This window comes from Aquarana catesbeiana, linkage group LG06 (assembly GCF_042186555.1).
Source record: "Aquarana catesbeiana isolate 2022-GZ linkage group LG06, ASM4218655v1, whole genome shotgun sequence".
Lineage (NCBI taxonomy): Eukaryota > Metazoa > Chordata > Amphibia > Anura > Ranidae > Aquarana > Aquarana catesbeiana.
The window spans coordinates 256,682,819-256,706,572 of NC_133329.1; the positions used below are offsets into that span (position 1 = coordinate 256,682,819).

At 42.9% G+C, this 23,754-nt stretch overlaps 1 protein-coding gene across 3 annotated transcripts in view; it reads right to left on the reverse strand.

Annotated features, from left to right (window-relative positions):
* Nucleotides 1-23,754, reverse strand: part of GULP1 (GULP PTB domain containing engulfment adaptor 1) — a 1,281,953-nt gene that overhangs the window by 1,007,240 nt on the left and 250,959 nt on the right. For all 3 annotated transcript variants that reach the window (XM_073633218.1, XM_073633220.1, XM_073633217.1), the window contains exon 2: nucleotides 19,794-20,079. The gene's annotated coding sequence lies outside the window, so the exon portion shown is untranslated. The remainder of the gene's footprint in view (nucleotides 1-19,793; nucleotides 20,080-23,754) is intronic.

Sequence of the window (23,754 nt, forward strand, 5' to 3'; positions counted from 1 at the left end):
GTAGCGTTGATGAAGGAGCGCGGCTACCGTGACATCGTAGCCCGTACGCTCATGAAATGCGTCGCATTCCAGTGATGTCACAGCTCCGCGCCTGCTTTCCACCAGCGTTCCAGGCCTCGCTTTGGAGTACCTCATCACCGCGGCCGGCTCAAGCGGTGTTCAGCATAGCCTCACGCACAGCAGGAAGCAGCGATACCTGTGATGGATCTGATGGACTCCCCTCCTTTTGGATTTTAACTACACTACATGCTGTATTTTATCCTACTAAAATGTGAGTTTTTTTGCACAGTGTTTTTAATAAATTTGGCTTACATACTGCACTTAGAGGTGCCTCCCCCCCTTGTGTTTTTTCTGCAGATTTTTGGAGCTTGGTTTCAGCTCTTTCTGGAAGGCAGCCATCTGTGTGGATTTTCCAATATGAGTTTGCTTCTGTTTATATAGACTTTTCATGGACTATATTAGCTATAATTACTTTTTGTCACCAACATGATGGTAATATAGGGATTTCCGTTTTTTTGCGCCTTTTACTTGCTTGTTGGGATGTGATAAAGCTGATTTTCATCACACTGGCAGGATCAGTCAATGGAGTCCTCGGTGGATGCTGCAGGGTTGTCAAAATTACCCCGTTTGTAGAGGTTCCGACAAATGGCATCCTTATCTGTAGCCGCCGTTTTTTGTGGAGATCAGAAGGCTGTGCATCTGCAAGAAGAATCCGTATTGGGGGTCTGGTCTAGAAGGCCTAGATCTTGCAGGGCCGCCTGTAATTCCTCCGCTGTGCGGCAGACATATTTGGTCTCCGAGTGAAGCGAACTGAGAATAGGAACCCCCAGTGATATGGGATCTGATGACGCTGAAGGATCTGGAGAAGCGGTTTCAGGGTGCGCCTTTTCACCACCGTGCAAAAATCTGGTATGTGTGTCCCTGAAAGGACAATACATCCTTCCCTCTGGCAAGGAGCTGTTCCTTAGTGCGATAATAATCGAGTTTAGCTATTATGTCCCTGGGAGGGCTGTTGGTTTTGTGTGGGGCCAGAGCCCTATGTACCCTGTGCATTTCGAGTCTTAACAGGAATGCCAGGTTGCAATTCCTGAAACAGGGTCATCATAGTAGCTTGCACATCTTGCACAGTCTCAGGTATTCCTATAATTCGCAGATGAGAGTGGCAATCCCTGTTCTCTCGGTCCTCTAAGCGTGACCGTAACACCAAATTTTCTTCCTTGAGGTTATCAAATTCAGCAGTATAGTCCTGTGTATGGTTTTCAAGGTCATCTACTCTCACCTCCAGCTCAGATGTTTGCTGACCTAACTCCCTTATCTCATGGGTCAATTTGCAGCTAATGTGGTCAGAAGTTTGTTTCAGGGCTTTTTGCAGCATCCGTTCAAACTGCTTGAACATGCCAGAGTGGACCACAATATGTGTGCTGCCTGCATCTGAGTCTGACTCACCATTACTGACTGTGATGTTGGAGGGTGTAGTGACGGCTTGGCAGAGCGTGGCGTGCTGTGCTGGGAAGAAGGAGCCGGCGCCATCTTGGGGGGCCTGGTCAGGGCGTCCTTAATGTTCCTGGAGCGGATCTTTGTCTTGGAGCCGCCAAACCATAGATGCATTAGGGCATTCTCTCCCTGCTTAGGGTAGTAGAGTAGTAGTGTGTGCTGTTTGTGGAGCCGATGCGTGGCTTTATGATTCGGTGTAGTTCACCCGGGAGCTGAGCTCAAAGCTGGCACGTCCATCTTGCTCAGAGTTCGCGTATGCCCCCTCCCTCCCGCGCGCATGCCCCCCCTCCACCATTAGTGTTTAAGCAAGAAATTAACTTGATTGTCCATCCTCACCTTTACAATTGCCACAAACTCCACCTGAACCTGCTGTCTCAGGGAGTCACTGTTCCTTCCAACTACAAAATTCATGAAACTGTCAAGCATGATATCTGATAAAACATTTTCTAAATATATCTACATTTCAGTTAATATTTTTTGGAGGTTCACCCACCATCATCACTTGCTACTACTGAAAAGTATAAATACAAATTCTTTTTCTGGCTGTAAGGTTCTCTTTCAATACAATTTTCACCAAGAAAACAGTGGCTACACTGACAATAAAGCATGCATAGTAGAAAAACATATTGAAAATACCGTATTTATCGGCGTATAACACGCACTTTTCCCCCCTTAAAATCAGGGGAAAATCGCAGGTGCGTGTTATACGCCGATCCCCGCTGATTGTGAGCGGAGCGATCGCACCGAGATACACATAGCCGAGTGTATTCGGCTGTTCCCGGCTCGGCTCACAGTCACAGTTCCGCCATTGGACCTGTGTTATGTCCATCATAGGGCGGGACTGGGCGTGACTGTGAGCGGAGCCGAGAAAAGCCCAGTACACTCGGCTATGTGTATCTCAGCTCCGCCCAGTCCCTGCGATCTCGGCGGCGCTCGCTCTGCTCCGCCGAGTCCCCCGCTGTGCCATATTTAAATCTGTGCAAGGCTGCACTGGGGCAAGGCTGCAAGCCCCAAAGCACCTTGTCCCCATGGAAAACACATCCTTGAATTGTCGATTACTATTAGAAATAAAATTAGACTCCAATATGAACTGAAATAAACCACCATCATAAACATAAAAATTTAATGAAAAATAATAATTCCTCCAAATGTCCTCTACAAGTGAATAAATGAGGTTTCTTCTGTTAACTTTCAGATGAATAAATGCTGAAATCTGTGCTCCACCATGAACTGAAAAGTGCTCCTCCACCACCAGCAAAAATGCTTGCTCACCTTGGATGTGGACATTGTATATATATATATATACAGTTGTGCTCATAAGATTACATACCCTGGCAGAATTTATGATTTCTTGGTCATTTTTCAGAGAATATGAATGATAACACAAAAACATTTCTTTCAGTCATGGTTAGTGTTTAGCTGAAGCCATTTATCATCAATCAACTTTGTTTACTCTTTTTAAATCATAATCACAACAGAAACTAACCAAAATGGCCCTAATCAAAAGTTTACATACCCTGGTGATTTTGGCCTGATAACTTGCACACAAGTTGACACAAAGGGGTTTGAATGGTTATTAAAAGGTAATCATTCTCACCTGTGATTTGTTTGCTTGTAATTAGTGTGTGTGTGTGTGTGTGTGTGTGTGTGTGTGTGTGTGTGTGTGTGTGTGTGTGTGTGTGTGTGTGTGTGTGTAAAAGGTCAATGAGTTTCTGGACTCCTGACAGACCCTTGCATCTTTCATCCAGTTAAAAAAAAAATGTAATGTAAAGGTGTTGGTGCCTAACACATACAAAATAAACAATTTTCAGAAAAAGCATATGGTGATTGAAAAAGCAAATACTGTATTTATCGGCGTATAACACACACCCCAAGTTTAGGAGGGAAGTTTAAGGAAAAAAACTTACATTTAAATGCCCATCAATGCAGCCTTGTCAGTGCCAATCCGTAGCCTTGTCAGTGTCCATCTGTAGCCTTGTCCATCATTGCAGCCTTGTCAGTGTCAGTGTAGCCTTGTCAGTGTCCATCTGCAGCCTTGTCAGTGTCAGTGTAGCATTGTCAGTGTCCATTTGTAGCCTTGTCCATCATTGCAGCCTTGTCAGTGTCCACCTGCAGCCTTGCCCCTGTGTCATTTGCAGACTACTGCCATCTGAAAATGGCGCTGCCACTCTCGGCGGCTTTTGGACGCTCTTGTCCATTCTCGGCGGCTTTCGCCCGCTTACGGTGACTTTCGAATGGCCGAAAGCGGGCGAGAGCCGCTGAAAGCCGCCAAAAGGCTCACAATCAGCGGGGGATCAGCGTAAAACGCGCACCCACGATTTTCCCCTGATTTTAAGGAGAAAAAAGTGCGTGTTATACGCCGATAAATACGGTAAATGTATAAAGTCCAAAGTGACAATCCCAACACTATAAATGAAATCTTCTGGTTTGATGTTCTTTCAAATAAAGGCTTCACCACGAGTGCTCATGAGGTAGATGGCAACTCGCCAAAGGTGTATGACCACTTTTTACAGTAGGTCAAAATGCGCTTAGGTTAAATCGACCAGAGGAATCCTAGGTATGCATCTCTCCACTGAGTGACCCCCTCCAGATGGCAGCTGAGGATAAGGGAACAGACTCCACCAAGGACACACAAAAAGATCTCTTATGGTGTAGTAAGTTGTAATAATTTTTTTTTTTAAGTAACAAAAGATTTTGCACTCACATGTGACAGTGCTATGCCCAGCACTAAGGTATCTACAGCATGTGCGGGTGGATATATAGCGGAATCATGGCGGCGTGTAGTCCACGCCTCGTTCTGGATATATCAAAAGGATGTCACATAGAGGACCCAGAAGGGACGAGTCCGTGCTTCTACGTACGTTTCACCGCACTGGCATCATCAGGAAGAGGGGATCACTCAGAACTGGAGGCTTTTTGCCAAGAGGAATGGGCAGCTTTACCATCTGAGAAGATAAAGAGCCTCATCATTATTATACTAGCACATTTTTCATAAATTACTCTAATTTTTTGGACTCACATTCATTATGTGTTAATCCTTGTTTATTTGATGTGTTTCTGTTCAATATTAACACCCTAATTTCTATCTCTCACCTTATTTATGGTATAGTCACCATACTAGCACATTTTTCACCATACCAGCATTTTTTTTCAGAAATTTCACTTTTTCTTTGTTTGATTCACATTTCACCATGTATGAATCTCTGTTTATTTAATATACTTATGTTTAAGTCACATTTATATCATTTATGTCATTTATGCAAATTTGCTTTTTGCAACCTTAGCGCTGCACTTATTCACATTCTGGAGTTTGATGCTGACTTGTTATCTCTTTGATACAGAGACAAGGCAGAGCAAAGCAGCTTCGGACATGTAGTCCAAACGGAGGGGATTTGCCCTCTTGCTGAATCACTGGGAACTGCAACTACCGAACAGGCTGCTGGGAGAGCCTATAATGGGAACTGGTTGAGGGCTAGCAGGCTCTCTTGGGACCCCGGCGTGGATCTGATTGCAAGGATTCTGTGACAGTGTGTGCGGCAGTCAAATCACGGCCTGCATCAGCAGGATTAGCCAGCGGATATTCGGAGGGACATATGCGAGCAGCTCTCCTTGGTTGTTTGGCGGCAGCATGGAGGCCGTTCCTATTCCATCCATCCTTCAGTGATATGAGATTCGTGTGAGCCATAGCACGGTGTGGCAGAGGCCGGAGACCATTCCCTGAGCTACATTCCTGAGAGGCAGTCATCATCATCATCATCTCTTGTTCCAGTGTGGTGAGCGGGCAATAGCCCAACCATATAGACACCATTGTTTCTTGCTTCATCTATCATCCTTAGTGCAATTGTTTTTAAGGGCTAGCTGAAGATCAACTAGATTGCCTCACAGTAATTCTGGATTACCTTATCTCACTTCCCTCCCCACTTCAGGGATCTGTTTCTACTGAGTTCACATGGCTACACTTCACCAAGAACTCTCTGAAAGAGCAGGTTGAATTCCAATATAGTTTTCTTACTCTAAAGGTTCTAATTGGGTATTTACTATGCTGCACTTGTATGTTGAGGAACAGAAGAGAGGGGTCTGACACAGATAATATTCCTCTGCCCTCCTGTAACCTGTTCACATAGACATTATGTGCCTTGCTGTGTACATAGATTATAGTTCTCACTGTTGAACATTTGTACTGATACTGGGTTGCCATACTGATAATGTTCCTATAAGAAATATCATTCTATGCTGTAAACGTGTATTGATTTTTTCTAAATCATTTCCACTTCACTAAATAAACATGTTAATTGGTCTCATTACTAGTGTCTAGTAATCTATTTTATTGTTATCATCACTACAAGAGAAAATTTATGAACCCAGGGTGTCAGAGGTGGTGGAGGATTTGCAGGGTCAGGGCAGGGGGGTACTGATTTAACCAGCAACCCTCACGAGGGCAGCGCTACATGTAGATTTGCTAAACAGAATTTCCTTCTTTTAACCACTTCAGCTCCTGAGGATTTTACCCCCTTCCTGACCAGAGCACTTTTTGCGATTCGGCACTGCGTCGCTTTAACTGACAATTGCTCGGTGGTGTGACATTGTACCCAAACAAAATTGACATCCTTTTTTTTTACCACAAATAGAGCTTTCTTTTGGTGGTATTTGATCGCCTCTGCATTTTTTTTTTTTTTTGCGCTATAAACAAAAAAAGAGCGACAATTTTGAAAAAAACGCAATACTTTTTGCTTTAATAAATATCCCCCAAAAATATATACAATTTTTTTCCTCAGTTTAGGCCGATATGTATTCTACATATTTTTTGGTAAAAAAAAAAAAGCAATAAGCGTATATTGATTGGTTTGCGCAAAATTTATAGCGTCTATAAAATAGGGGATAGTTTTATGGCATTTTTATTTTTCATTAGTAATGACGGCAATCTGCGATTTTTATCGGGACTGCGACATTATGGTGGACAGATCGGACACTTTTCACACTATTTTGGGACCATTGTCATTTATACAGCGATCAGTGCTATAAAAAAAAATGCATTGATTACTGTGTAAATGACACTGACAGTGAAGGGGTTAACCACTAGGGGGCAGTGAAGGGGTTAAGTGTGTCCTAGGGAGTGATTCTAACTGTGAGGGGGCTGGGCTTCAATACACAGGTCAGTGATCACTGCTTTCGATGACAGAGAGCAGTGATCTCTGTCCTGTCACTAGGCAGAACGGGGAAATGCTTTGTTTACAAGAGCATCTCCCCGTTCTTCCTCTCCGTGACATGATCGCGGGCACCCGGCGAACATCGAGTCCGAAGGACCCCCGATCACGGAGACCGCGGCAGGAGCGCGCAAGCGACACCGCTTCCCGACCAACCGCCGCAGTTATACTGCGACAGGTTTCCTCCCCTGTGTGAGCCATCGTAGCTATATGTCGGCTTGCGGGGTCTGGATAGCAGGCGTGCACGCGCCCATGGCACAATGGGCGTGCCGATGCTTGTGGCCGATGGTCGCGATGACCGCCGGCCACTAGCGATCGTGAGCAGGAGACACAGAACAGGGACAAGTGTGTTTAAACACACACTTCCCTGTTCTGTTCTGACAGAAGTGACAGATCGTGGGTACCTATTAGCTAGGAGCCACGATCTGTCGCTTCCTCTAGTCAGTCCCCTCCCCCTTCAATTAGAATCACCTCCCAGGGAACACAGTTAACCCCTAGATTGCCCCCTAGTGGTAACCCCTTCACTGCCAGTGACATTTTTACAGTAATCAATGCATTTTTATAGCATCGATCGCTGTATTAATGCCAATGGTCCCAAAAATGTGTCAAAATTGTTTGATGTGTCCGCCAAAATGTCACAGTAACGATAAAAATCACAGATTGCCATTATTACTAGTAAAAAAAAAATAATAATAATAAAATTGCTATGAATCTATCCCTTATTTTGTAGACGCTATAACTTTTGCGCAAACTAATCAATGTATACGCTTATTGCGATTTTTTTTTTACCAAAAAATATGTAGAAGAATAAGAAGTCAAAAAGCTGCGCTAAATAAATACTGTGAAAAAGAAAAAAACTATTGTGACATATAAGCATTAACTGTGCATCAAAAAAATATGAAAGTTACGAATACTCCATGTGACCCAATGCTATGTCAATATGAAGACACAACACTATTAAAGCGTGCATAAAACAAAACGATAAAGGCTACAAGAGCTCTTTAAGTGTACAATTGACTCCGATGGATTGCTGAGCAAATATTCCACAAAATGTATACAGTAAAACCTTGGTTTGAGAGTAACTTGGTTTGAGAGCGTTTGCTTACAAGACAAGCAAAATCTTTAATAAATTTGATATACTAGCGATGTCTTGATATAAGAGTAGCGTCATGTCACAACTGAGTATAAAAAATAAGAGAGGAGCCTCTAAGTGTAGTAATATGGTTACATTTAATGAAGGTACAACATTTAGCAACTTATTGCTACACTTAGAGGTGCCTTTCTTCTCTTTTAAACCCTGTAAAAAAAAATGCTTTGATTTACAAGTGCTTTGGATTATAAGCATGTTTCTGGAACTAATTATGCTCGCAAACCAAGGTTTTACTGTCAAAAAACTTCTGATTTCCTGACCAACTATCACAGTTCTTTTATATTTTTACACAAACTTGTACAATAATAAAATATTTCTAATACACATTATGGACATATTTAGAATTCCACCCCAAAACACATTCTCCTCTTTATGGTAATATATCATGTCACTTTTTCACAACCTAGCCACATAGAGGGGCCCAGCATCCAATGACCACCTTCAGGTTTTGAAGAGGTAGAAATTATGCATCTAATGCCCTCTTTTTTTCTGAATCAGAGTTGGCCTTTAAGGGACCACTGTGGTTCATACTCTGAATCTGACTAAGCTTTCTCTCTGGTCTTAGCAGTCATACTCAGAATTTAAAAGGTCTCCCCGCTGGTTTGCACTGAAATTGATGTGGCTAATGATTAGGATACTGTTGCTGGCTGCACTGGTCTACTGACAATGGTGTGGCTAGCAATAAGAAAGACCGTTTCCAGCTGCACCGTTCTGGCAAAGCTGGCCCTTACAGTTAGTAAGGTTGAATAAGGACACCAGTCCATCCAGTTCAACCTGAGTGAGTGTCTACAATTGTCCCTATTCCTGTACATTGTGTCTCATTAAGATGTTCCTCTATTATATATACCCATATAGCGCCGTCAATTTACACAGTGCTCCACACATACATTGCACACTCACATCAGTCCCTACCCTGCGGCCGACCGCCGCACGCCGATGTACGTCGGCACAATGGCACGGGCAGGCATAAGGGCTTACCTGTACATCCCTGCCTGCCCACGGGCGGGGGGGCCGATCGGACCCCCCCAGTGCCTGTGGCGTATGGATTCTTGTCAGGAGCGATCCGAGGTGAGGGGGAGGCCACTGATTCATGGCCACCCCCTCACGATCGCTCCTGGCGAATGACAGGCTTCTGCTGCTGTAATGTAAACAGCGGCAGAGGAAGTGCTCCTCGTGACGGTCTTTTTCATTCTGGCGCCGAGCACCAAACGCTACACTTACAGTAAAACAGACAGGCAAACTTTTCACCCCCCGATCACCCCCCTGTACCCCGTCACAGTGACACAAATAGCAGTTTTTTTTTTTTTCTGATTATTGCATTGGTGTCATTTTGTGACAGTTATAAGTGGTAGGGCAGTTAGTGTTAGGCCCCTTTAGGTCTAGAGTACCCCCCTAACCCCCCCTAATAAAGTTTTAACCCCGTGATCATCCCCTGTCGCCAGTGTCACTAAGCGATCGTTTTTCTGATCGCTGTATTAGTGTCACAGGTGACGCTAGTTAGTGAGGTAAATATTTAGGTTTGCCATCAGCTTTTTATAGCATCAGGGACACCCATATACTACCTAGTAAAGGTTTTAACCCCCTGATTGCCCCCTAGTTAACCCTTTCACCAGTGATCACTGTATAACTGTTACGGGTGACTCTGGCTAGTTTGTTTTTTATAGTTTCAGGGCACCCGCTGTTTAATACCTAATAAAGGTTTAACCCCCTAATCGCCTGGCAGGTGATATAAGTTAAGTTTTAGGGTCAGATAGGGTCTACGTCGCCCCAGGCAGCGTCAGGTTAGTGCCAGTTCCGCTAACACCCACGCACGCAGCATACACCTCCCTTAGTGGTATAGTATCTGAACAGATCAATATCTGATCCGATCAGATCTATACTAGCATCCCCAGCAGTTTAGGGTTCCCAAAAACGCAGTGTTAGCGGGATCAGCCCAAATACCTGCTAGCGCCTGCGTTTTGCCCCTCCGCCCAGCCCAGCCCACCCAAGTGCAGTATCGATCGATCACTGTCACTTACAAAACACTAAACACATAATTGCAGCATTCGCAGAGTCAGGCCTGATCCCTGCAATCACTAACAGTTTTTTGGTAGCGCTTTGATACAGTCGCTAACAGTCAGGAGCTTTTTTGCCTGTGAGTCTCACTAGTGTACCACTAAATTTAGTGCCCAAAATGGCAAATCGAAGGCACACTAGTGAAGAGGCCTACACGTTTCTGAGCATGACAGATAGTGAAGAGGAAGTCATTCATCTGTCAGATTCAGGCTCAGTATACGAACCTGTAGACAGCAGCGGCTCCATGACAGATAGCTCTGACGAGTTGTGGTACCTGCCAAGGTCAGACGTACCAGACCCCAATCTTCTTCTTCTGCTGTTGAGGTGCAAGAACCGCAGGGCTCTCGTATGGAGCAGAGAAGTACTAGCGCTGCTATTCCTTCTGGTGAACTGGCAAGCACCAGCGGCCTAGTACACCCTGGTCATACATCCAGCACTGCAGTAACACTTGGTGACGTGGTGAGTCCCATAAGTGCAGTTCAAGCAGGTGAGTTGGCAAGCACAAGTAGTGTCCCGCTGCCACCAAAAAGATGAACACAGGCCCGTCGTGCCCATAGTGCCCTTCCTGCTGCATTCGCCAATCCTAATTGGGAACCCACCACTTCTGCAACACCCGTACTTCCCCCATTCACTGGCCAACCCAGCATTCAGGTGGAAACAGTTGATTTTACATCACTTGATTTTTATTCGCTGTTTTTCACTGAAGATCTCTATAGATCTATTGTGGGCCAAAGCAATTTGTACGCTGGTCAACACATCGCCACTATTTCCCAGTCCTCCCTTGTCAGAGATTGGAGACCAATTATGGTTTCCGAATTTAAGCTCTTTCTGGACCTTTCCCTCAACATGGGCATAACTAAAAAGAGTGAGTTGCGGTCATATTGGTCCACTGACCCAATTCACCATATGCCTTTGTTCTCTGCCTCCATGACCAGGGCACGATAAGAGCAGATCTTGCGGTTCATGCACTTCACACTTGGTGTCACCCTTATTCAGAAAGGGGTACCATTTATATGTGGACAATTATTACACAAGCATGCCACTTTTTAGTCACCTTTTTGATCATCAGATTGGAGCATGTGGCACTGTGCGACCAAATCGCCGGGGCTTTCCCCAGCGGCTTGTAGATTCCCGTCTTAGGCTAGGGGAGAGAGCCTGCTTGCAGTGTAATAATTTGCTCGCTATGAAGTGGAAAAAAAATAAGAATTTTTTTTTTGTTCTTACCTCCCTTCATGCAAACACGACGGTCCAAATTACTGCGGAGACTGGTGTTGTGGAGACACCCCTCTGTGTCCACAAATATAACCAAAATATGGGAGGGGTGGACCTCAATGACCAGTTGTTGGCACCGTACCTAGTTGCCCGTAAGGCCAGGCGTTGGTATAAAAAAGTGTCTGTATACTTATTTCAATTGGCTTTGCTGAATGCTCATGTGCTATACAGAGCTTCAGGACGGACTGGATCCTTCCTTAAATTCCAGGAAGAGATCATCAGAGCCCTACTGTTTCCAGACGGAGCTCTACCTCACCTTCCCAATCCAAATGCAGTAAGCCGGCTGCATGAGAGGCATTTTCCTTATGTCCTCCCGCGTACCCCTACCCGACGAGCCCCCCCAAAGAAAATGTTGTGTCTGCAGAAAGCGCGGATATAGGCGTGACATCCGCTATTATTGTCCCTCCTGTCCTGACAATCCTGGTCTTTGCATTGGTGAATTTTTGAGCGCTACCATACACTAGTTGAGTTTTAGCGTAGGATACAGCATTGCACAGACTATGCACACTTTCACAGGGTCTCCCAAGATGCCATCGCATTTTGAGAGACCCAAACCTGGAACAGGTTACAGTTACAAAAGTTACAGTTATAAAAAAAAAAAAATGTAAAAAAAAAGTAGAAAAAAAAAAAAATACACAAAAAAAATATATAATAAAAAAAAACAAAAATAGTTGTCGTTTTATTGTTCTCTCTCAATTGTTCTGCTCTTTTTTACTGTATTCTATTCTGCAATGTTTTATTGTTATGTTTTATCATGTTTGATTTTCAGGTATGTATTTTTTTTATACTTTACTGTTTACTGTGTTTTATTGTTAACCATTTTTTTTGTTTTCAGGTACGCCATTCAGCTGCAGCGTGTTTTTAATCATCTTGACAGCAACAGCGTTTGCTCCCACGATACATAAAGCCGTGACTCCGGCGCTGTCGGAGGTGATTTCACCACCACAGTTACATACTTCAGCACCTGTGCCGAAGCATGGGGGCAGATGGGGCGGAGGAGCGATTTGCTCCTACCTTTTGCGGGTGGATGCCCCCATGCTTCGGCATATATATATTTTAGGCACAGGTTGCGTTAAAAAATGTTTTATTTTTTACTATTTTTTTTGTATTTGCTTTGCAGGTATGGTACGTCTTACTGTTATACTGTAATGTTACTTTGTTTTATTGTTAACCATCATTTGCTTAGCAGGTACGCCATTCAGCTGCAGCGCGGATTCATTTATCTTGACAGCAACAGCGTTTGCTCCCACAATACATAAAGCTGTGACTCCAGCACTGTCGGAGGTGATTCCACCACCACAGTTAAAAAAAAGAGCATATATGCCGAAGCATGGGGGCAACAGGGGCGGAGGAGCGATTTGCTCCTACCTTTTGGGGCGGATGCCCCCTTGCTTCGGCATATATAAATGGTGCATGCATGCCCATCATTAGGGTGGATGAAGGGAGGTATTCTAATGGTGGGAATACCCACCAATCAATCTCTTTTTTTCATGCAGCCCACAGGCTGCATGAAAAAAAAAGATTACAATATATGCCCAACAAGGACCAGCAACGTACCGGTATGTTGCTGAACTTTGAGTGGTTATACCAGAATGATGCCTGCAGGTTTAGGTATCATCTTGGTATCATTGTTTTCAGCCAGCAGTCGGCTTTCATTTAAAAGCAATCCTAGCTGCTAATTAGCCTCTAGACTGCTTTTACAAGCAGTGGGATGGAATGTCCCCCCCCCCACCCACCATCTTCCATGGTTTTCTCTGGCTCTCCTGTCCCAACAGGAAACCCGAGAATGCAGCCGGTAATTCGGCCAGCTGACCATAGAGCTAATCAGAGACCAGAATGGCTCCAATCATCTCTATGGCATAAGAAACCAGAAGTTACGAGCATTTCATGACTGATTTCGCCGGATGTAAACAGCGCCATTGGGAAATTGGGAAAGCATTTTATCACACCGATCTTGGTGTGGTCAGATGCTTTGAGGGCAGAGGAGAGATCTAGGGTCTAACAGACCCCAATTTTTTCAAAAAAAAGAGTACCTCACTATCTATTGCTATCATAGGGCATATTTACATTCCCTGAGATAACAATAAAAATGATAAATAAAAAAAATTTAAAGGAACAGTTTAAAAATAAGATAAAAAAGCAAAAAATAAATAAATAAATAAAGAAAAAAAAAAAAAAGCACCCCTTTTCCTCCCTGCTCTCGCGCAAAGGCGAACGCAAGCGTCGGACTGGTGTCAAATGTAAACAGCAATTGCACCATGCATGTGAGGTATCACCGCGAAGGTCAGATCGAGGGGGAAGTCATTTAAACCTCCTTTGTAAATTTAAAGTGGTAACCTGTAAAGGCTTTTAAAAATATATGTAGTTTGTCTCCACTGCACGTTTGTGTGCAATTTTAAAGCATGTCGTGTTTGGTATCCATGTACTCGGCCTAAGATCATATTTTTTATTTCATCAAACATTTGGGCAATATAGTGTGTTTTAGTGCATTCAAATTTTAAAAAGTGCATTTTTTCCCAAAAAAATGCGCTTGAAAAATCGCTGCGCAAATACTGTGTGAAAAAAAAAATGAAACACCCACCATTTTATTCTGTAGGGCCTTTGCTTTAAAAAAAATATATAATGTTTGGGGGTTCAAAGTAATTTTCTTGCAAGAAAAAAAATGTTTTTCATGTAAACAAAAAGTGTCAGAAAGGGCTTTGTCTTCAAGCGGTTAGAAGAGTGGGCGATGTGTGACATAAGCTTCTAAATGTTGTGCATAAAATGCCAGGACAGTTCAAAACCCCCACAAATGACCCCATTTTAGAAAGTAGACACCCCAAGCTATTTGCTGAGAGGCATGTTGAGTCCATGGAACATTGTATATTGTGACACAAGTTGCGGGAAAAAGACAATTTTTTCTTTTTTTTTGCACAAAGTTGTCACTAAATGATATATTGCTAAATTTTTGATTTCACTCCTCACTGCCTATCACAGTTTCGGAGGCCATGGAATGCCCCCCCCCCCCAATTGACCTTATTATGTAAAGTAGACACCCCAAGCTATTTGCTGAGAGGTATGGTGAGTATTTTGGAGACCTCGCTTTTTGTCACAAAGTTTTGAAAATTGAAAAAAGAAAAAAAAAAAAGTTTTTTCTTTTCTTTCTTCATTTTCAAAAACAAATGAGAGCTGCAAAATACTCACCATGCCTCTCAGCAAATAGCTTGGGGTGTCTACTTTCCAAAATTGGGTCATTTGGGGGGGGTTTGTGCCATATTAGCATTTTATGGCCTTCAAAACTGTGATAGGTAGTGGGGAGTGAAATCAAAAATTTACGCCCTTAGAAATCCTGAAGGCGGTGTTTGGTTTTCGGGGCCCCGAAGGCTCCCAAAACGTCCCACACATGTGGTATCCCCATACTCAGGAGAAGCAGCAAAATGTATTTTGGGGTGCAATTACGCATATAACCATGGCATGTGTGAGCAATATATCATTTATTAACAACTTTTTGTAAATATTTTTTGTCATTATTCAATCACTTGGGACAAAAAAATTAAATATTCAATGAGCTCAACATGCCTCTCAGCAATTTCCTTGGGGTGTCTACTTTCCAAAATGGGGTCATTTTGGGGGAGGGGTTGTACTGCCCTGCCATTTTAGCACCTCAAGAAATGAGATAGGCAGCCAAACTAAAAGCTGTGTAAATTCCAGAAAATGTACCCTAGTTTGGAGACGCTATAACTTTTGCGCAAACCAATAAATATACACTTATTGACTTTTTTTTACCAAAGACATGTGGCTGAATACATTTTGGTTTAAATGTATGACTAAAATTGAGTTTATTGGATTTTTTTTATAACAAAAAGTTGAAAATATTTTTTTTTCCAAATTTTCGGTCTTTTTCCGTTTATAGCGCAAAAAATAAAAACCACAGAGGTGATCAAATACCATCAAAAGAAAGCTCTATTTGTGGGAAGAGAAGGACGCAAATTTTGTTTGGGTACAACATTGCATGACCGTGCAATTAGCAGTTAAAGCGACGCAGTGCCAAATTGTAAAAAGTGCTCTGGTCAGGAAGGGGGTAAAACCTTCCGGAGCTGAAGTGGTTAAGGAGGCCACAATCCGAGGTCCCCAACTCACATTCATATACAAGGGCCAATTTTGGACATAGGCCAATTAACCTATTAGCATGTCTTTAGAGTGTGGGAGGAAACCAGTGTACATGGAGGAAACAATTTACTTTTAACTGATAACGCAAAGAGCACAGCAAACACTGTGTTTTCACTTTAGGTCAAATCAGTGTGATGAGATCCCTGCAGTGCCGATTACAGTTCAGCTGAGGATCGGTCTCAGCTGCCCTTGGGAAATGGAGAAATTGGTTCCTTTATATGCAGCTTTACTTGCGACTGGGCCCTGCTGTTCCACCACCGGGCTTGGAGGAAAGGGCCCTGTCCGGGGGGCCCTTCATGGCTTCTTGCATCAGGGCCCTGAAGGTTCTAGTTAGGCCACTGAGACAGTCACTGCAGCTGGGCTAAATTCAGAACTTTATTTTGAGTTCTCTACCAGCAAAATCCAGAAAACATCTCACGGGGTCATTCAAAATGTACTTCTTGAAGCCCTTCCTCGCTTTCTGAGCAGCTAGGCTGTGATTTCTGTATGCATCTCAGAGCTTAATTTTCAAATATCACTGGTTTACCTTTACGTTTTCTGATTAGTCATGTAATTAGGATGTTATGTTTGGGAGGTTGCTCTTAATAACAGATCTGATCAAGTCTGTGTATGATCTAGACATTTCTGTGAAATTTAAGTATCCCTATACTCATAACAGTCGTATAAATATTGGGGTAATTTTCTGGGGTTGGGTAGGGCAGATAAAAGAATTCCCTTGGGTTAAAATTGGAAATTTACTTTTCGTCATCTTAACCTCTTCCCGCCCACGCTATAGCCGAAAGACGGCTACAACGTGGGCCTAAATTGCCTGGAGGGTGTCCATGTACGTCCTCCCTTGCAGGAGCTGCCTGTGCACCCTGCAGGGGCGGCTCGCTCTGTGATCAGTCAATAAAATTCGGCTGATCACAGATCGGAGTAAGGGGCCGGTCCAGGCCCCTTACCATATGATCAGCTGTCAGCCAATCACAGCTGATCACATTAAGTAAACAGAGCCGGTAATCAGTTTTTTCCCTCATGCTGACAGTGTGAGGAAAAAAAAAAAAGCCGATTACTGTCTGAAGTAAATGGGACATTGGTCCCGCACACTCCAGACCCACTGCTGCCAAGCAGTGCCACATACCAGTGCCTACCAGTGCATATCAACATTGCTAAGCAGTGCCCACCAGTGCCACCTATCAGTGCCCAGCGCTGCCAATCAGTGCCCATCAGTGCCACCTACCAGTATCACATACCAATGCCCATCAGTGCCACCTATACATGCCGCCTAACAGTGCCATATATCAGTGCCCATCAATGCCACCTATCAGTACAGCCTCATCAGTGCCTATCAGTGCCATCTTATCAGTGCCACCTTATCAGTGCAGCCTCATCAGCGCACATCAATGAAGGAGAAAAATGACCTGTTTGCAACAAACTTTTATAACAAACTATGAAAACAAATTTCATATGGGTACAGTGTAGCATGACCGCGCAATTGTCATTCAAAGTGTGGCAGCGCTGAAAACTGAAAATTGGCCTGAGCAGGAAGGGAGTTTAAGTGTCCAGTAAGCAAGTGGTTTTGCAGTATACCTGATGTTATATACCCTTGGATGCTTACATTTCTCAATTGGGATTTTTTTTTGTAGGGGTGTGTAGCATAGACTTGAATGCTTTAGTGTTACTGTACTACAAAGGCAGTATAGAGTCATAAAATGAGAAATAAAAAATAGCATCCTAAAGGTTAACATGAACATGAATGAATGAACAATGAACTCCCAGCATCAGGTAAAACAAGCATTGTATATCAACCAGGTTAAAGATGCTCTGTAAATATTAAAGGGGAAATTAACAGTCTGTTCACATAATTTCTAATAAAATCATATTTGCCATTCTGAAGCCTCCTTCCAACCACCTTACATATTATTTTATATATACTGTGATTCTGTACTTGCCAAATATGCTGCAGAAATCTCCCTCCACCGAGTCTGGCAGCATCCATTTTAACTGTGGGCCGCTGAAGCTGCTGCCTGTTCACTTCCTGGATTTACATAGAGGCACACCTCCAGCTCTTCAGCCCTGCAGCTCTCATTGGCCCTCTTATGACTCAGCCCCCCTCCCTTCCTGGCAAACTCTGACAAGAGTGAGAGAGAGAGAGAGCTGTGCATGATGTCATAAGCCTAGGCTTTTTACCAGACAAGAAACAGGAAGTGGGCTGTATAAGGTATTTCCTGGCAGAATTTTTTTTTAAACTACCAGTATCCAAAGTTAAAACAACAAGGGCAGAACATTTAATAGATGGAAAGTTGAAAAAATGACTTGGGGGAGGCTGGGTTCACACCATTGTGAATTGGATGTGGGGTCTCCGCATCCAATTCGCAATAGCAGGAGATTTTGACTGGCTCTCTACGGAGCCGGTTCATACATCCCCGCAGCAGGTCCAGTGCGTTTTGCAGAAAAACGCTGTGCATCTCTTGGACCCTTTCAGGGCCGAATTCAGCCCAAAATTCAGGCTGAAATCGGACCTGAAACGGTGAACCAACATGCACCAGACCCCTGCTGTGAGCCGCATGTGGCTCATATGTGAACAAAGCCTAAAGGTCCGCTTTAAGCGTATTTTAACTCAACGTCATCTCTAAACTCACCCTTTAATACATTTTTTTATTTTTTACTAATTAGTTTCTCGGGGGAAAAAAAGTGCCAGTCCAAAAATGTGCCCTTTGCATGCATGGCTTTCTCCATAGGCCCTAACAGGAAATCCATCTACTTGTGAGCTTACAGGTTTTCCCATCTATGGAAAAAATATTACACATATGCACATGGCCCCCTCAGCACAGAGAACGGCAGTCTAGTTTAAACTGCAACTTCTGCACCAGATCTCCTATGAATCTAAGATATGTAAAAGGGATAGAAACCTCATTGGTAGGGTGGGGGTTAGTTAAGATGAATTTATTTCACAGTGCAATACACTGCAATAATCTTTTAATAGTATTTTTTTTTTTAAGTAATTTTGTGTTACCAAAACAATGTGCCATTGCAAGTACAATATGGTGTCAGAAAATTACTCATGAAAAAAAAATGTATTCTGATACCTAAAGCAGGTTGCTTGATACCCATCATGGAGGAATAGCTCCCGCTGAGCTTTTGCATTCTGACAGCAGGAAATTTCCCAGCCGTCAGGATACAATGATCACGCCGGCAGTGGTCGACACAAAAAAAAAACAAAACAGGAGAGGCTGGTTGCACTGAAGTTGATTGAACGATCTTCTTCAGTACAACCAACCAACCCATACATGGTCTTTGGCTAGCTTAAAATACACAGAATTGTCTCTGGAAACTAAAGAATACCTAGGCAGTGGGAAACATGAATGTGATGTATACAATATAGATAAATGTATTTGGCAGTTTATTTACCAATTAATAAACTGCAATATAAATATATGGTACACTAAACACAGCCTTAAAAAATATATTTGCTGGCATTTTTTCACATAAACTTCTAAATAAATTGAGTCAAGCTATATTGTTACACATTTATAAAATACCAACACATGAAAGGCCTGAAGTGACTTCTTTTCTAGAATTTTTATTAGGGTATTTTAATCTTTGGTGAGCTAGAGTAAATGCGCTGGGAGCATGGTATGAAGCAGAATACGCTTAAAACCCAAAATACTGTATACTCAAAAATAAACTAAAATACTTCTGACCAGAGTCGCATACAATTTTTAGGGTCTCTGCAACCAGCATATTTTTAAGTAAAAATATGCACAAGTACTAGTTATTAACAATTATGTTTAAGGCTACCGAGTAGTGCACTTTTCACTTAATGTTAATTTTGACATTCATAATACTGAAAACAGGGAGGTTTAATAACCGAACTGCAAAAAAAAAACCCAAAACACAGTGTAATATGTACTGTACTAAAACCGAAAATTGTCCGGAAATGAACTGTCAGATTCAAAGTTTTCAGATTCATCTACTGACTACTAAGCCAAACTGAAGAAGAACCCCTTACAGCCTCTTCACAAGGACAAATAAACTTTCCATCATAATGTGTGTATCATTAACATACATTTTCGTAATAAAATACTTGCCTACCTGTACCTTACCTACTTACTAACTGCAAACTCTTTGCAGGTGCATCTATCTACATGCATGCAGTTCAGTAATGGCTGCTTGGTATTTCTCAAATCAAGGTACTGTATCTGATTCTGACAACAGTGGACCATGCCTGTCTATTGTGACCATTGTCTAATCATTTAAAACAGAAAGAAAACCACTCTGGTCCAATTAAAACCATAAGAAAAAAAAAAAAAACAAAAAAAAACACTGGTTCAATCCTGGATTTAAAGATGATTAAGTACCCTTTTTAACGTTAAGACAAACAGATATTATGCTTTGTAAAATACAAAACAGCAATCAACAAAAAGTCAAAATCATATCAAAATAACTTTCACAGAAACTTTACAGTATAAATAAAAATGTTTACTCACTGAAGATACACTACAGATTCCTTTTATGAATCAGAAGTAATGGAACATGTGTCCCTTGGAGAAGAACGCAGTTTTTTCAGATAGTAAATGATTCTCTCTATTGACTCTTGATAGGTAACACCATGTCCAATTCCTCGTTCCCACTGTCCGAATTTCCTTGCAGCAGTTCTGTACAACTTGTCTTCTCTATTCTCTGGAAAGAAATTGTTCCACATGCAATTCTAGGTATGACTGGTGGTCTCTGCAATATTCCAATTGATGGTAGACAAGGATCCAAGTATCATGCCTGCAGTTATTAAAGATACAGTGTTCATCAGATGGGCATTCCTACCATACCATACAAACATCTTCTTAAGCAGGTCAAAAAAGTAAACTGCACTTTATACCGGATTTTCTCAGCTCAAGACAACCATGACATGTAAAATTTGAAAATATTTCTTATGTAGAAAGAGAATGAAAGTGCCCCAATTACTCAAATGAATTCCTACAGTGCAGTACTATAAGTTGAAATGGTGTACCGTTTATATTCATGCCATTTGAAACTGAACTTCAGGTTTCATCTTTATTGCCTACTTACAATGGTTCAGCTTGGACCAACGTAAGTATGCATATCTCATACCTGAAGACAGGACCACCAATAAGGGGGTAGCACCGGCCCTCTCGTATGGGGACCAGGCCCCATCAATTTAACAGGAGGGCCTGGAGAGGCATGGAAGGTCAAATACTGGAGCCGATCACCCTCTGGTTCCCCTGCAGTGCAACTGGCTTCTCTTCCTCTCTCTCCTGTTGCCTTTCAGCTGCTGCCGCAGAAGCCACAGAGGGATCGCTTCCGGATGTTGCACCCTCTGCCTCTCCAAAACCACTTTCCTCCATGATCCGACTTCTCACATCCCCCATGATTAAGCTTTTCATAGCTCTGATCCTCCTGTGTGTCTTGACCCCCGCCCCCCTATCCCGCCGTAGTCAGCTTCTTCTCCTCTCAGTTCTCTTGCTGTCAGCTGGTGTTGGACACAGGGGGATCAGTGTCAGGATGATGGGGGGGGGGGCAGTAAACATGGCATTCATTTCCTGAATGATCACAGTAATTGGTACCAACTGTTCCTGTGTTCATTCATAACTGAAGCATAGTAAACTGTGTTTACTGTGCTTTAGTTTGTTACTGAACAGAAAGCCTTTGTACAAAAAGCCTCCCGTTCATTCATTCAGCAGTGCAGCTGAGGCTGCAGAGAAAGGGATTCAGGAATCTGTGTGGATCTCAAAAATGAGACATCAGGGGTCTGTTTAGACCACTGATATTTCACCAAAACCCCCTCCACAGGGCCTTAAAAATGTCAAAAATACCAAATAATATTGTAAAAAAATTATTAAACAGTCCATTTTTTCACAGGTACTATGGTCACATGAATGATTGTTATGTTTATGCAGGTGGAGCCTCCTGTTAGGCGCAGTTTTCATGCATTCCTGCATGTTGTGCATAGGCCAGCCCATTCATTTCAATGGGCTGCCCTATGCATGAGAAATGGAGAAAAGAAGTCCCTGACTCTTTTCCAAAAACTCACTGTACCAAATCACATAGTGCTGTGGCACCATGCTGTTTGGTGCTTGTGAAAACAGATGCACATGCAGATGTATGGGGGTGCCGTTAATTAATGGCACAAACGCAAGTCTGCTAAATGGTCAGCATATTTCTGTGCACGTCAGGAAACTATGTGAGTTTGCATGCATTTTCAACAAGCATAGATGGTAACTTTACTCTATGGTAATAGCCCTGCCTGAGGGCTTCTGGGGAAACTGACAATCGCTGTAGTAGATGGCGTAATCTTTTTGCTTAGTGCAAACTTATTAACTGATAACGCTGGAAGTAGGTTAGTGGCCTCACCTCGCTATCTTAATTGATATTGGTAATGGTACTTAACAGGGTTTTTTTTCTCAGGGAATAGGTGCAGGAACTCCACCCTTCCGAGTCACTCTTCATCTCCGCCCCCTATCCATCTCTAAGCACTATCCCTTGGTTTCACCCCCTACCCACCTCCCAGTACAGCACCTTTCTGAGAATACAAGTATTTTGGGCTACTCAGTAATTTCTATGAAATTTGTTAAAGAAAACAACTAAGATAGTAAAACAGATCCCTTACAATGAGCAACAATAGACTCCACCCCAGAAACAATAGACCCCCCAGCAACAACAGATCCCCCACACAACAAAAGACTTTTCCCCAGCAACAATAGACCCCCCATCAAACAAAAGACTTCCCCCGAGCAACAATGGATCCCTCCACAACAAAGTACCACCCGAGCAACAATAGACCCTTCAGCAGCCAGCAACAATAGACCTCTCCCTCCACAGTAGATCCAACCCGGCAACAATTGACCCCCCTGCAAGATAAGACCCCCTCACCAGCAACAGTAGACTTACCCAGCAACATAAGACCCCCACACAAAAACAGATCCCCCACCAGCAACGATAGATACCCCAGCAGCCAGCAACAATAGACCCTCCAGTACCCCTTGCCAGTACATACATTCAGTGCTGGAGGTGCCGGAACTGCGTTCACCCGCGTTCCCCCTGAAAAAAGGCCTGGTGCCCAATAATCCGAACTAACAATATATATATTTTAAAGCTGAACTTAAGGCACAAAATCCTTCATTTGAGTATGTTCCCAAGTAGCCACAAAAATTTAAATCCAACCGTGTGCACCAAATACCTTTGCAAAAATAGATATCTTGTAAAAGTAGTGACACCATCACTGTGCTGTGTATAGCCTGTGTAGGGAGCAGAGCTGTGGGTAGGATCCAGCAGACCCCCCCCCCCACTACAGGTTGACTGCAAAATACTACAGAAGGAGGCGGAGACAAGACCAGTCACCCTAATCAAGGCAAGAGAGTGGCAATGTATGGTCTTTATTACAGGAAACTTCTGTGCAAAGGCAAAGTTTTTCCATTTGAATCTAGACGTTTGCTTATTCAGGGGTTCAGCTTCAAATTTTTCAGTCCAATACTCTTAAGGATTATAGGTACCCTGTTTAAGAACCTCTGGATAACTAAATTACCACCTAAATGCCAAATATATATTAGTAAAGACCGACTCACTCTTCCAAAAAAACAAAGGGGGAATAGCACTCCCTGACCTAAGACGCTACTATTGGGCAGCACACCTGGCCCGGATCCTTGACTGGAACATCCATCACACTGTAAAAGGCTGGATCACTCTAGAACACTCAGTCACTCCCCAATGCTTGAGATCAGTACCATGGTTGCACCCACGCCATGTATCCTCTCAAAGTGTCATCCCTTAATAGGTCCCACACTAACAGCCTTTCAAATTTCGACCAAAACAACAAATTCCACTCCCTGGCTGAGCCTGCTTACCCCATTACTCACAAACCCAGACTTCCCCCAGGCACAAACGGCAATTTCCTCACACGAATTTGGCCCCATAGAGATGTACTTGCTACCCACAGACACACTCCTCACAATAGAAGATCTTAACGTTAAACTGACCCCTAACCACATACCACATTGGACAAACATACAAATTAATTGTAAAGCGCTGCGTAAACTGTTGGTGCTATATAAATCCTGTATAATAGTAATAATAATAAATTAAACATTTTCTATCTAGGAAGGAAACCGCCCGACACTGGACGAAAAACCTGCCCACTCTAGAACAACTTTCCTCCAAAAAAAAATCCCTCAAAGACATCTCATTTCAATCCTGTACTCCTCCCTATTCAATGACCACTCAGCGTTCTCCAGTAATGCGTGTTCAGCATGGGAACAAGATCTAAATATAACAATCACTGATCTTGAATGGGAATCAATCTGCTCCTACATACACAAAGGCTTCCTTAATATAGCCACCCAAGAATGTGGATTCAAGATTCTTTCGAAATGGTACAGAACCCCTGCGTTGCTTCATAAATTCTAAAATGCAATTCCTAATAGATGTTGGCAATGTGAT